Genomic DNA, 12,072 nt, shown 5'->3' on the forward strand with positions numbered 1-12,072 from the left:
GCAATCTAATTGTGAGGCCTTTGTCCACTCAAGGCTCTGTGGACCCTCTCCTTCCCAGTGCCCTTCTTTGTGTGTGTCTGTTTTTTTTTTTCATTTTTTATTGGTTATTTTATTTATTTACATTTCAAATGTTATCCCCCTTGCCGGTTTCCCCTCTATAAACTCCCTATCTTCTTCCCCCTCCCCCTGCCTCTATGAGGGTGCTCGCCCACCCATTCACCCATTCCTGCCTCAGCACCCTAGCATTCCCCCACCCTGGGTCATCAAGCCTCCACAGGACCAAGGGCCTCCCCTCCCAGTGATGCCCAATAAGGCCATCTGCTGCTACATATCCAGCTGGAGCTGTGGGTACCCCACCACCGTCACCACCATGTGTACTCTTTAGTTGGTGGTATAGTCCCTGGGAGCTTTGGGGGGAGGGAGTCTGGTTGATTGATACTGTTGTTCTTCCTATGGAGTTGCAAACCCCTTTAGGTCCTTCAGTTGTTCCCCTCGATCTTCCATTGGGGTCCCCACGCTCAATCCGCTCAGTCCAGTGTTTGGCTGCTTACATCGGAATCTGTGTTGGTCAGGCTCTGCCAGCCTCTCAGGGTACAGCTATACTGAGGTCCTGTGCCCTTCTTACCTCTTCCTGGGACAGAGCATCTCTTAGACAAGAATCAGAGAGAGTGAGAGCATTGGGCGTGTTCTCCATTTCCTTCAGTCCCTGAATCTTTGTGTGCCCCTGACACAGCCCCTTTCCGGAGCAGGCACTCCCTGGCTTACCAATCTCTGGATAATGAAGAACGAGTTCCTGACGAGGGACCTGCAGGAAGGGAGGAGAGGAAAACCATCCAGGTGAATTAATTACTCCAGGAAAGTCCTGAAGTAATTGGGGTTTCCTTGGCCTGAGAATAATAGCAAAGGAAAATCAATTTGTAAGCCAAAACTTTTCCCGTTTCCATCAATGACTGGATATATGTTCCGCCCATACCCATGTTCTCTCTTGGCTATGTGTGCCAACACAAACACCCTTGTCTTTCTCGAGGTAATCTGGAGAAAATGAGAAGATTCCAGAGAACCCCTTTAAGTACAGATATAATGAACGAATGTTCTCCACCATCCCCACAAGGACAAAGAAACCACACCACACAGCCAGGACCAATGGAGAAGAATCTAGCCTTTTGTTTTCCCCTGCGAGACGGGGTCTCACTGAAGAGGCCCAAATGACTTAGAAACCAAGATCCTCCTGTGCAGAGTTCTGAGTGCTGGGGCTCTGGGTATGCTTCCCCATTTCTGTTCTAAAATTGACCTTTAAAAGCTGTAGTAAATGTGTTGCGATGGTTGACTGTGTGAGCTAGAAATAAACAGTTCTTAAAGACTTGCAATTTGTGAGTACACTTTCTCCGGCTTAAAGAACAGAGGAAAGGAATTGAAGCTTCCCACGCCACTATCGTAGCCCAGCGTGTGAACACCTATCTGTATATAGCTCCAGGAATGATAGATGCTTACCTCATCTTACTGCTGAAGCAGCTTGAAAGACCAGCCAGGGCACAGTATGATCCCTGGGTGTGTGGACGGCAGACTCCTTCAGCTGTAGACACATGACCCAGAGGTAGCTACTGCCTCTTGTCCTGTCCTTTCTCCTTTTTCTCTGAACTGGGGGACCAATGAGCACACAGCTCTGAAGTTCAGTTAACAAACAGAGAGAGGGGGGCTGTGCAGATGGCTCAATGGGTAGGGCATTTGTCATGCGAGTGTTAAGTACCCAAGTTTGAATCTTTAGAACTGTGCTGGCTGGTTTTCTATCAACTTGACACAAGTTGGAGTCATGTGAGAGGAGAGAGCCTCAGTTGAGAAAATGCCTCCATAGGACTGGGCTGTAGGCAAGCCTGTAGGGCATTTTCTTAATTAGTGATCGATGGGGAGGGCCCAGTCCATTGTGGATGGTGCCATCCCTGGGCTGGTGGTCCTGGGATCTATAAGAAAACAGGCTGAGCAAGCCGTGAGAAGTGAGCCAATAAGCAGCATTTCTCCATGGTTCCCACCCTGTTTGTATTCCTGTCCTGACTTCCTCCAATGATCATTGTGATGTGGAAGTGTAAACCAAGTAAATGGTCATGGTGTTTAATTGTAGTAATAGAAAACCCAGCAAGACAAGAGTCCCTGGAAAACCTAGGCACGGTAGTACATCTGCGGTCCACTGATTTTGCCTCAAAGAAGTTGAAAGATGAGAGCTAGCATCTAAGCTTGTCCTCTGACCTCAACATACACACAGTGACATGAGCCTACACACAGACACACATGCACGCATGCACACCATTAAAAGAAAAATACCCAGAGGAATGATGTCAACTCTTGGCAGCGGTAGGGAGGATAGAGAAAGGTTTTTAGGTAAAAATTATTATTAAATTAAGGTATTAAGATGGGAAGTTTGTCTACATTTGGAACTCATCACACTCTTTGATTCTGTTTTATTAACCAGCTCCCAGGAGCTGCATCTGACCTTTGTCTTGCCACCCTCTGCTAAATGCCTGGAAGGAAGGGAGTGTGCCTCACTCACGGTAAGACCTAGCAAAGATGGCTGCTGGCTAGGCAGGGCAGAGGGGGAAAAAGAAAAGAAACACACACACACACACACACACACACACACACACACACGTAGGCTAGATTAGATTTTTATACCTTAGATCCTGGATAACAGCATTTTGAGATAACTCATCCCTTACTCTCTAGGCTATGTCAAATAAGATAGTAGGTAATGGGGTCTGTGAATGGCTTGTAGACAGTGGGTACCAGGATCTCTGCACTCATGATATTGGACTTTATAATCTAGTGCTTGGAGTCACATTAGACCTAAACGTTCTTCAGGGCAAGAACACTTTATAGTCGAGTTTTGTGCCCTAAGCACAAAGCACAGGGTCTGACCCACAGAGGATGCTCTTTAGCATCCATTAAGTGACAGTGTTATCTGCCAAAGGCTGCTGAGTCTCTAACATCTGGCATCTTTGAATTCTGACTGTAAACTGTTTCACCCAGGGAATGAGGAACAACAGTTCCTCTCCTCAGAGAGCATTTACTCCCACTTGAGTGACCAGAAGAGGCAGAACCAGAGACAGGGTGGGAAGCTATTCAGGAGGATGGTCAGAATAAGATACCACTCAGAGCAAAGACAAAAGTGATGCAGGAGAGTTAGAAAGAGAGGACACAACATCCAGCTTAGGGGTTCTGGAGAAACCGGGAGGGGTGATCTTGAAGAAGTAGGTTCTCCACTGCACACACGAAGTGGCAAAGGGAAGAGAGAGCACGGTGAAGGCCGTGGCATTTTAGAAAATGAAGAAACACAATCAGGAAGCTTATCAAAAACACTGACACTTACTCGCGGAGAGCTAAGCCCGCCATGGGAGTGTGCAGGCCACAGTAAACAATGGGCATATTCAAGGAGGCAAGGTCAGGGAGGGTTTTCAGAGACAAAAATGAGCGGTTATTTTGAAACAATAATCTTTGGCCACAATGAACAACAGGCAGTTGCTGGGCAGATGTCCTTGAAGATATACTTTTGTTTGCAGTTGTAATGGCCTGGGTGCAAGATGGATTCTTCAGTCGTTGGAGGGTTGGGGGTGGGGGGGTTACTGTAAGGCAAGCGTGAGGGAGAGTGTTCCTTCATGGTCTCCCCACTCTCAGCTTTCTTCCCTATCTTACTTGTGGTGGTTGTTGCTGCTGTCAGGGCTGACCCAAGCACTCACTGCCTTTCTGGCTGGCAACTTTCACAGTTTTCATAGACGGTGGGAGAGAAGATAGATGAAGAAACAGGCAAGTGCTGGGCAGTCTCTTCAGGAGAACCTGGATGTACCAGCAGTGATGGGGAAAGAGCTCAGGGCGGTGGCTCAGAGTCATATTACACATGTACACAAAAGTCTGAGCCTCAGGGAACTTCAGACAGTCCTGAAGCAGAGACATAGTGTAACCAAAGAGAGCAATGCTCAACACAAGATTCTTTAACAAAACAACAAAGAGCCCCCACTTTTTTTCTTTTTCTTTTAAATACATGAGAGACACACCAGAAGAGGGCATCAGATCCCATTACAGATGGCTGTGAGCCACCATTGTGGTTGCTGGGCACTGAACTCAGGACCTCTGGAAGAGCAGTCAGTGCTCTTAACCGCTGAGCCAGCCCTACACAAGATCTTAATGCTGCCAGTCAGTTCTCCTGTAACCCAAAAGATGACAGATTGCAATGCAATAGGCCACACGACGTCTAGTCTGCACCGTAGTTGAAATTGTAAACTATACCCCTGTGGTTGCTAATGACTATTAAGAAATATATTATAGGGGGCAAAGGTGACAGGATCCACAATTAGCTCCCTATTGCTTTATAACACACTGCTAAGCGACTTAAAACAACACACGTTTATTACCTCTGTTTTTGAGGCCAGGTGAGGCGACTCTTATTTGAGAGGGTCTCACAAAGCTGCTATCGAGGTATCAGTCAGGGCTAGGGTCTTGATGGAAGGCTCAACTTGGGGTAGATTTGATCAAGTGCTTGCTGGCAGGATTTGGCTGATGCACCATAGGACTCGGTTCCTTGCCTCCTTCTGGGCTTTGGAGGTTGCTGGCCCTACATGCCTCTCCACCATGATGCCTTGATTTATCAAAGGCAGACAGGGGGCTGCTGAGCCATCACTTTGGGAGGAGCATCTTCTCTCTCGGCATTGCCAGGATTTTATTGTAAAACTGATGTCCTCAAGGAGAGGGGTTTTCACCGGACTGTAAATGTGCGAGACAGTGGTCTCTTGGTGCCATCCTAGTGAATTTCACAAAATTCCCAGGGAAGTGATGAGGAATTTTCCAATAATTAAGGCCAAGTGAACTGATAGATCTTAGGATCCATGCAGGGAGGCAGTTTACTCCATGGAACCTCATAGTGGAGGATTAAAAACTGTGTGCATGAGTACTGCTTTAGAGAGATGGGGTCCTATTGCACGGTCAACCACAGAGCTCCTCCTCACAGCGGAGGACCTCCTCACAGTGGAGGACCTCCTCACAGGGAACACCCATCCCCTGCATCCCCAGCGGCAGGCATGGCTGTTTGCAGAACGAAGCTCTTCCAGTCTGCTTCTATTCCAGTCCTCAGGCCTGCTCAGGGCCTGGACACTGCAGCTCTGTATGGATGAAATAAGACACTCTTCACTCCGTCTGGTTCATATCCCTCCCGGGAGTGCTTCCTTCACACAAAGAATGTGCCAGCTACATTCCTGAAGATGGGAAAGCAAATGCTGTCGGGACTGATGTGGGATTCTTGGAGGAAAATCGTTAGGACGGAGGGAAGGGGGACAGCACAACAGGGCAGTGGGTTGAGCATGATGATGAGTCATAAAACCCTTTGATCTACAGGTCAGCAGCTTATTGGGGAGTTGCCCTGCCTGAGACATTCCCTTGCCATATACATTCTTGGAATTCTTCCAGAAAAGCCTCAAACCTTGGGGTTATCTCTTCCCTTTGTGTAGTGCACTGACTGGTCTTTGATTTATCATCCCCTATGTGGTTGGGGGTAAAATTTCACCTTTTTTGTTGTTGTTCAAGATCCAGGCACCCATAAGCGCCGTCCCTGTAACTGGTGCTGTGTGGATCCTGCTAGATACCCCTATCAGTAACTTCTCAAACAGCTCGGACAAACATTACCACCCAGACAGAGCTGTGAAGCAGGGTGTCTTGTGGCCTTGCCGGTCGACTTGGCCTTTGGTTGTTATCACTGACTTTCTCCATCACACTACAGAACCCGGTGGAAACGCCACAGGATATTAAACATATCAACACCACACTTTTCAAGAAACACGAGAAGTTGGCTCAGGTCACTAAGATGAGCATGCTCAGTCAGTGAGTAAGGCCCAGCCTCCCCGAGGCCAGACCCCAGCCTCCCCAGACACTAATGTGGAAAGGCAGAGGCTCTGGACTGAAAGACACAGGAGAAGTGACGAATTTAGAGTACAGTGTCAAACAATACAAGCTGTGCCTAGGAGTAACCAACTTAGAGTTGTACAGCACTGTACTTTCTAAGAAGGTGGCTGGTGGTAGCGGTGAATGGGCATTAAAGTTATATGCAGTACGGTTTGGGTTTTTATTGTCAAATCTCACTTCAAAAAGCCATACACTGTCTCTAAAAGAATGGTGGGAGGGGAGGGGAAGACAGATTCACAGAGACAGAAAAACAAGACAAGCAGACAGACAGACAGAAGGGGTGGGGCTGTGTGTAGCACACTCCAGAGATCATCCTAAGTGTAGCCGCACTGCCACTCACGTTTGGAGTTTTCCACTGTGAATACGACACACATTTGGAACAAGGCGCAGAACAAAACCAGTCAGCTCAGTGACTCACAGCACAAGAACCACATTAACCACCACCCCAGCTAATGAAGGTGACTCTGCTACTCCCCAGAGCCCTTTACGTACCTTCCGACCAACACCCGCTTGAACCCACAAGAGCAATCGGTCTCACCCTGTGGTAATCCCTGCCTCTTCTTACTGACTCAACACCAAGAATTAATGTAGCTTAGTCCCACCGCTCTTTGAGCTTCTGTTACGTCCACAGAAAACACCCTGCATGCATTTTTCTATCCCCATGTCTACTATCCTTTGCTCAACGTGTCTGAGAACTCCACCGATGCTGCTGTGGCTGTCGGGAATTCATTTTCATTGACACAGACTACTCTACTACATGTCTGCTCCAATTCTACCACTGGTAGACGGGTGAAGAGCTTCTGCCCGGGGCCTCTGACAGACAATGCGCTGCAGACATGCCTCTGTGAGAGCCAGGGTGCACATACAGACACATCTGCGCTTGTGTGCATCTAGAATAAAACCAGTGGGCTATAGGGTATGCGTATCTTGGGAAAATCAGCAGGGTTCTTAGAACCCTCCCCACAAGGGTTTTCTAAGAGTGTTTGAATCATGCTGTCATCCTCAGGAGCACTTAGTAGGTGCTTCCAGTTAACCATCAGTCACTGATAGAGGCTATGGTCACCTCTGATTTTAATTTCACTAAAATCCAGTCTAAGCACTTGTTTTGTATTTTTATTTGGCTATTTCGTTTAGCATTGTGATCAATTTTTTAGTTGGGTTGTTTGGTTTTCTTTCTTTTTATTGGCTTATAATTGTCAGGCAAACACAAACACCTCGCCCTCTTTTTGGCGGTAAACATCTGGCCCAGGTAGCCCAGGCTGACTTCAAATGTCTAATCCCCCTGGCTTCATTCAACCTCCCAGGAGCTGGAATTGCAGGGATGGGCCACCACACCTGGCTCCTTGTCTGTCTTTAAACAACTTCTAACTTGAATGTAGTCCAATCTCTTAAACAATCGTTTGTGTCAACAACCAGCATGTGTAGTGGAGGGGCTCAGAGGCCCCACCTTCTCTGCGGAGCAACGGACAGCTAACAGCTGCTGAGAGACAGACTGGAGGTCGTTTCCTTCAGTGACACAGCAATGGTAAGTTACCTATGCTCAGTAACCTCATACCAACGTGACTGTAAGGAACCCTAGTTAAATTCAGCGGGTTGTTAAACAAACATAAAAGTTGGGGGGTCTTGTTAGGGGGAGGGGTCTAGAAAGAGGGAGAGGGAGTGGAAGAGGAGAGAGAGAGAGGGAGAGAGAGAGAGAGGAAGAGAAGAAGAAAGGGAAGGGAAGCACCGCTGAGACATAAAGCCAGTCTCTGGCCAAGCAGCTATAGAATTACTAAGATTGCTTTATCAGCCCCGGCACCAGACTTCCTAGAGGCCAATGATTTCAATAAGTGGTGTTGAAGCCACACAGACAACTGAGATATTCTGCACCATTGTTCCTCAAAATACAGGGCTATGACTGACCCGCCACACCCCCAACACACACCAGGGATTATGGAAACTGGAGCCACACTGCTGGTTGCCCCCATCCAGGGACTTCCCGGGCCCTGAGAACTGGCAGGTCACCAACAATCCTGTCTCAATTACACCAAGAGTTACTTGTCTCACTTGCTCATAGAAAACGTCACATAAGTCATCTGATAACTCTGTCTGGCCAGCAAACGGGGAGATTTGTGTTTCACAGTTGAGGAGACTGAGGCTCGGGGAGGTTCAGGGGCTCGACTGTGGCCACAGCGAGGAAGTGGTAAAAGCCGAGCTTTCAGTCTAGTTAATCCTGGCAGTCAATTACCTACTTCACCTTATAGAAACCTGCTACACATTAGCTGTACAAACTCTCTGTATCCATGGCACTGCCCCACATGCAATACCAGGCTTTGACACCCACCTCTCCAGTCCTACCCATAGCCTCCCCTCATGACCCCCTCCCCATCCGTAGTCCCTTCTCCCTTCCGGTCATCCATCCCTACCCGCTTTTCCCTTTCCTTTTCTAACTTGGTTCCTTTCTTCCTTTACCTAATAAAAAACCATCATTCTCCACTGCCCCTTCCCTTAGCCTCACCCTCAGCCCAGGAACAAGGGAAAGCTTGCTACAGACGGAAACCTGGAGAACGCAGGGCTTTGCATCGCTACACGTCATGGGGAGCCCTAGGAGTCCACAGCTAGGACTGTTCTGGGGACTACCATCAAACGGTTTCTTACTTACACCTTTTTACTGTTGCATATTTTCATCTCCAAAGCCCTGAGGCATCTTCTCGACTGATGGTATTGCATTACTGCTATACAAGGCTATGGATGAAGACACAGGCCTGAGAGGTTATGCGTCTCTGAGCCTTGTGGTAACGAGAGTCTCCAGAATGCGCACCTTGGTGTGTAAGCAGCACTGTGTAATAATTCTGTATGTCCATAGGTACTGATAGCCGCTTGAGCCCAGTCTGGAGAAAGTTAGCAATGCGTGGGTTAGCTCCTTCGCTTTGCTATGATTTACCATCCCCGCCCCCTTTCTGGCAAGAACATCACAAAAGATTAAAAAATGGCTCGGAGTTACCATTCAGAAGACCATAATATCAGTTTTCCGCCTTGTAGCCCTTGGCAGGACTCCCTTTTCATAGATCACAATGTGGGCACAGGGCCAGGAGATGGTGAGGGTGACTCACGGGTCACTGCAGTTTATAAGTCAGAATAATAAAAGGGAAGGCAGATCTGACATCACTGGCAAGGAAAATGTTTTGGTGTTGTGTTAAGCGAACTAATTACAGCCAGCTCTGAAGAACGTGGGAGGAGGACAGTGCTGGCTGAACAAAGCCAAGCCCAAGGTAGCGGCAAAAAAGTCGCCCATAGAAAGTCAAACTACGAAAGGAGTCATGGAAGGGATTAACTGGTTGTTTATCCTAAGGTCAAAGGAAAAAAATAAAACAGCCTATGGGTACAAACACTGTCAAGCAGGAAGAAGAGAAAGTGCGCCATGCCAAGTAGCAGGACCGCACATACGGCCACACAGCACAGGTTTTAAATGGCCTTTGCTGCAAGCCACACATCTCAGCTCCTGCAAACTGAGAGCACAGAGGAAACATTTCAAGATTAAGCTCAGCTTTTAAGTTCTGTCGGTGAAGAGCAAACGAGCCATGATTATTATTAGGCCTTGGCTGTGAACGACCAAGTGAAAGGCTACCTTCAGCCTGCATGGATTAGGCTTTTATTAGTATAGCCTTGGCTTTATTGGAAATGTCTATCTAATGAATGCAGCTACTATATTTGAGCGTATGCCTGAGCAAGCTACATGTTGGTGGAAACCTATCTATTTATAAGCACTTCTGCGTGTTGTGAGAAATCCGGCAGTATTTCCACAGCACGGCGCCCTTCCATCAGAATGGAGGGTCTTGGCCTCAGGCAGACAGGAAGTGTGTGGCATCTAGTTAGCCGATTTTATTCCTCCCTCTTGGCCAGCAGAGTTGCCTATCCAAACAGCAATTTAGACCGACACGCATGTCGTAAAAACAAAATGGAAAGAGGACAACCAAACCCTTTTCATCAGGCACAAGGGCAGCTCTGAGCTGGCCGAACTACAACTGGCTGTATAAACTGGACAAGCAATCCTGCATGGCCCGTACTTGTGGGTCCATCCCAGGCCTCGACCTGGGTCTGCGAGGGAGTGGACTGCAGCACCTGCTCACCACTGTCCCCACTTCTGTGAGCGAGTGGGTAACACCAATGAAAACAAAGGCGGTGCATTTCCCAGTATTTGGGTCCCTCGCTACATGGTGAAGCCTCACGTAACGTAGGGCCCAGTGGTGTATGGGCTAGAACAATCTACAGGGCTCTGTGTTCGTTTTCGCTCAGCCACACTCAGGATCCTAGCTAAACGCACATCGTCTCTGAGAAAAGGCTGACAAGGGATTTATTAATTAATGATCCTAACAAACCATAGGCTATTTATTAACTGCAACCTCACAGAATTTCTTGGGGAAGTCTGAGTGAAGAGAGGCAAACTGTCAATGTGTCCCGCTGATCAGGAGAGAAGACAAATCAGCCAACCATTTGGAGATCCTGTACAAGTGGCAGGGAAAACTCGAATCTGCCTACTTCCTCACTTTCCAGAGCTTGTACCCCAGAGTAGCCTAGAAATATCACAAACTGAGCTGAAGTCTCAGAGACTGAGGCGTGATGTCTAGCCAATAATGCGGATCGACTGACTGCTGCTAGCCATGCTTTGGAATCATATCCCTCCCCTCCTTGTAGTTGACAAAGTAAAAGAATGATTCTGAAAAAAAAAAGACATCAATACTAGAAAACCAAAGTTGAAACTACAAAAACTAAGACAGGTGGAAATACAGTATTTAGCCAAAATAGATGTACATGCCACACCCACCGGGCCACACCCACCATGCACATCACTCCCTTTTTTGTTTTTGGTCTACACCTCTAAAGGAAGCCATCAGTAGCTCTCTTTCGAGCAAACAGCCCATGACAAAAGAGAGCCTCTGACCCAGCACAGCTATGGAGAAGCCAACAGAACAGAGGTGACTTCTTTGCAATGTGGCTTGTGACTGCTATAACCGCAGTGGCCATCCAACCTTGAACTAAAAGGGGAATAAATGGATCATTTGCTCACTTGCTATCAGAAACTTGTGTTCTTTTGAGTATGTCTTTTCTTCCAGTTTCTCTTTTACCTGCTAGGGTTCTCTCAGCCTGGTGCTGACAAAACACTCATTAGAACCTTGCTCCACCCACTGCCACCCGGCATGCACACTCACTTCCTATCGCCCACTATTCATCCACTCACCCCCACTCCTCAAAGGCTTCCCTAAACCATGTAAATAGACCCTAAATCATAATTCCTGTTGCCATCTCACATTACTGAAATTTTTTTCAGTAGTATTGACTCTTAGAGCAGAAACTTTAGGAAATATTTTTCCCCTTGAAAGCTAGTATGATAATGGAAAAGAGAAGTGGATGGTTCAGGGACTAGAGCATTGGACCTGGTAAGCATTCATAAGCAAAGTTCAATTAGGAAAGAATTTTTAAAGACCCTTTTAAGTGTTGAGACTACTTTACATTGATGGATCATGAAATGTTAAATTCCAAAGACGGCTAAAACCAGAAAGAAACTATAAGTTTCTAATAGGAGTAGAAACTATTCCCAATTATAAATAAGAACATGGAAAGATCAAGGGACAAGTGATTAACACTATGCATGGGACCCAAAGCTGAGCAACTCAGGCCAGAAACCCAACAATTCCTCTGACTTTTGTAGCGAGATGACTAAGCTTGGCGGCTGCCCTCAGCATACGTTCCCACTGACATTACTAAGCATGCGTCTCAGTCGGCATCTTGTTATATGGCATCATTTCTAGCTGTCCTTACCCACAACAAGCTTATTAAACAACGTCTTTGGGCCTGGCAGTTACACCATGAGGAGCTAACAGCCAGTTTCCTAGTGGTTAATGGTAGAGTCGTAATGTGGGCGTATCCCTCCTTTTCTTGCCGTTTCTCGATTTGGAAGTTAAACCACACGAACACTTCCAACTTAGCTAAGCCCGTGTCTGTGACACAAACACAAGATCCCAGTGCCAAGTCCACTCTTTATCATTTTTGGACCATAATGGAGACAAGCTAATGAGTCCACAAGCTTGTGCTATCTGGCGCCCTCCCCCCACCTCATTTATATGAAGTTTTTCCAAAGAATGACTCGCTCACGTG

The sequence above is a fragment of the Rattus norvegicus genome, chromosome 6 (assembly GCF_036323735.1).
Source record: "Rattus norvegicus strain BN/NHsdMcwi chromosome 6, GRCr8, whole genome shotgun sequence".
In the NCBI taxonomy this organism is placed as follows: Eukaryota; Metazoa; Chordata; class Mammalia; order Rodentia; family Muridae; genus Rattus; species Rattus norvegicus.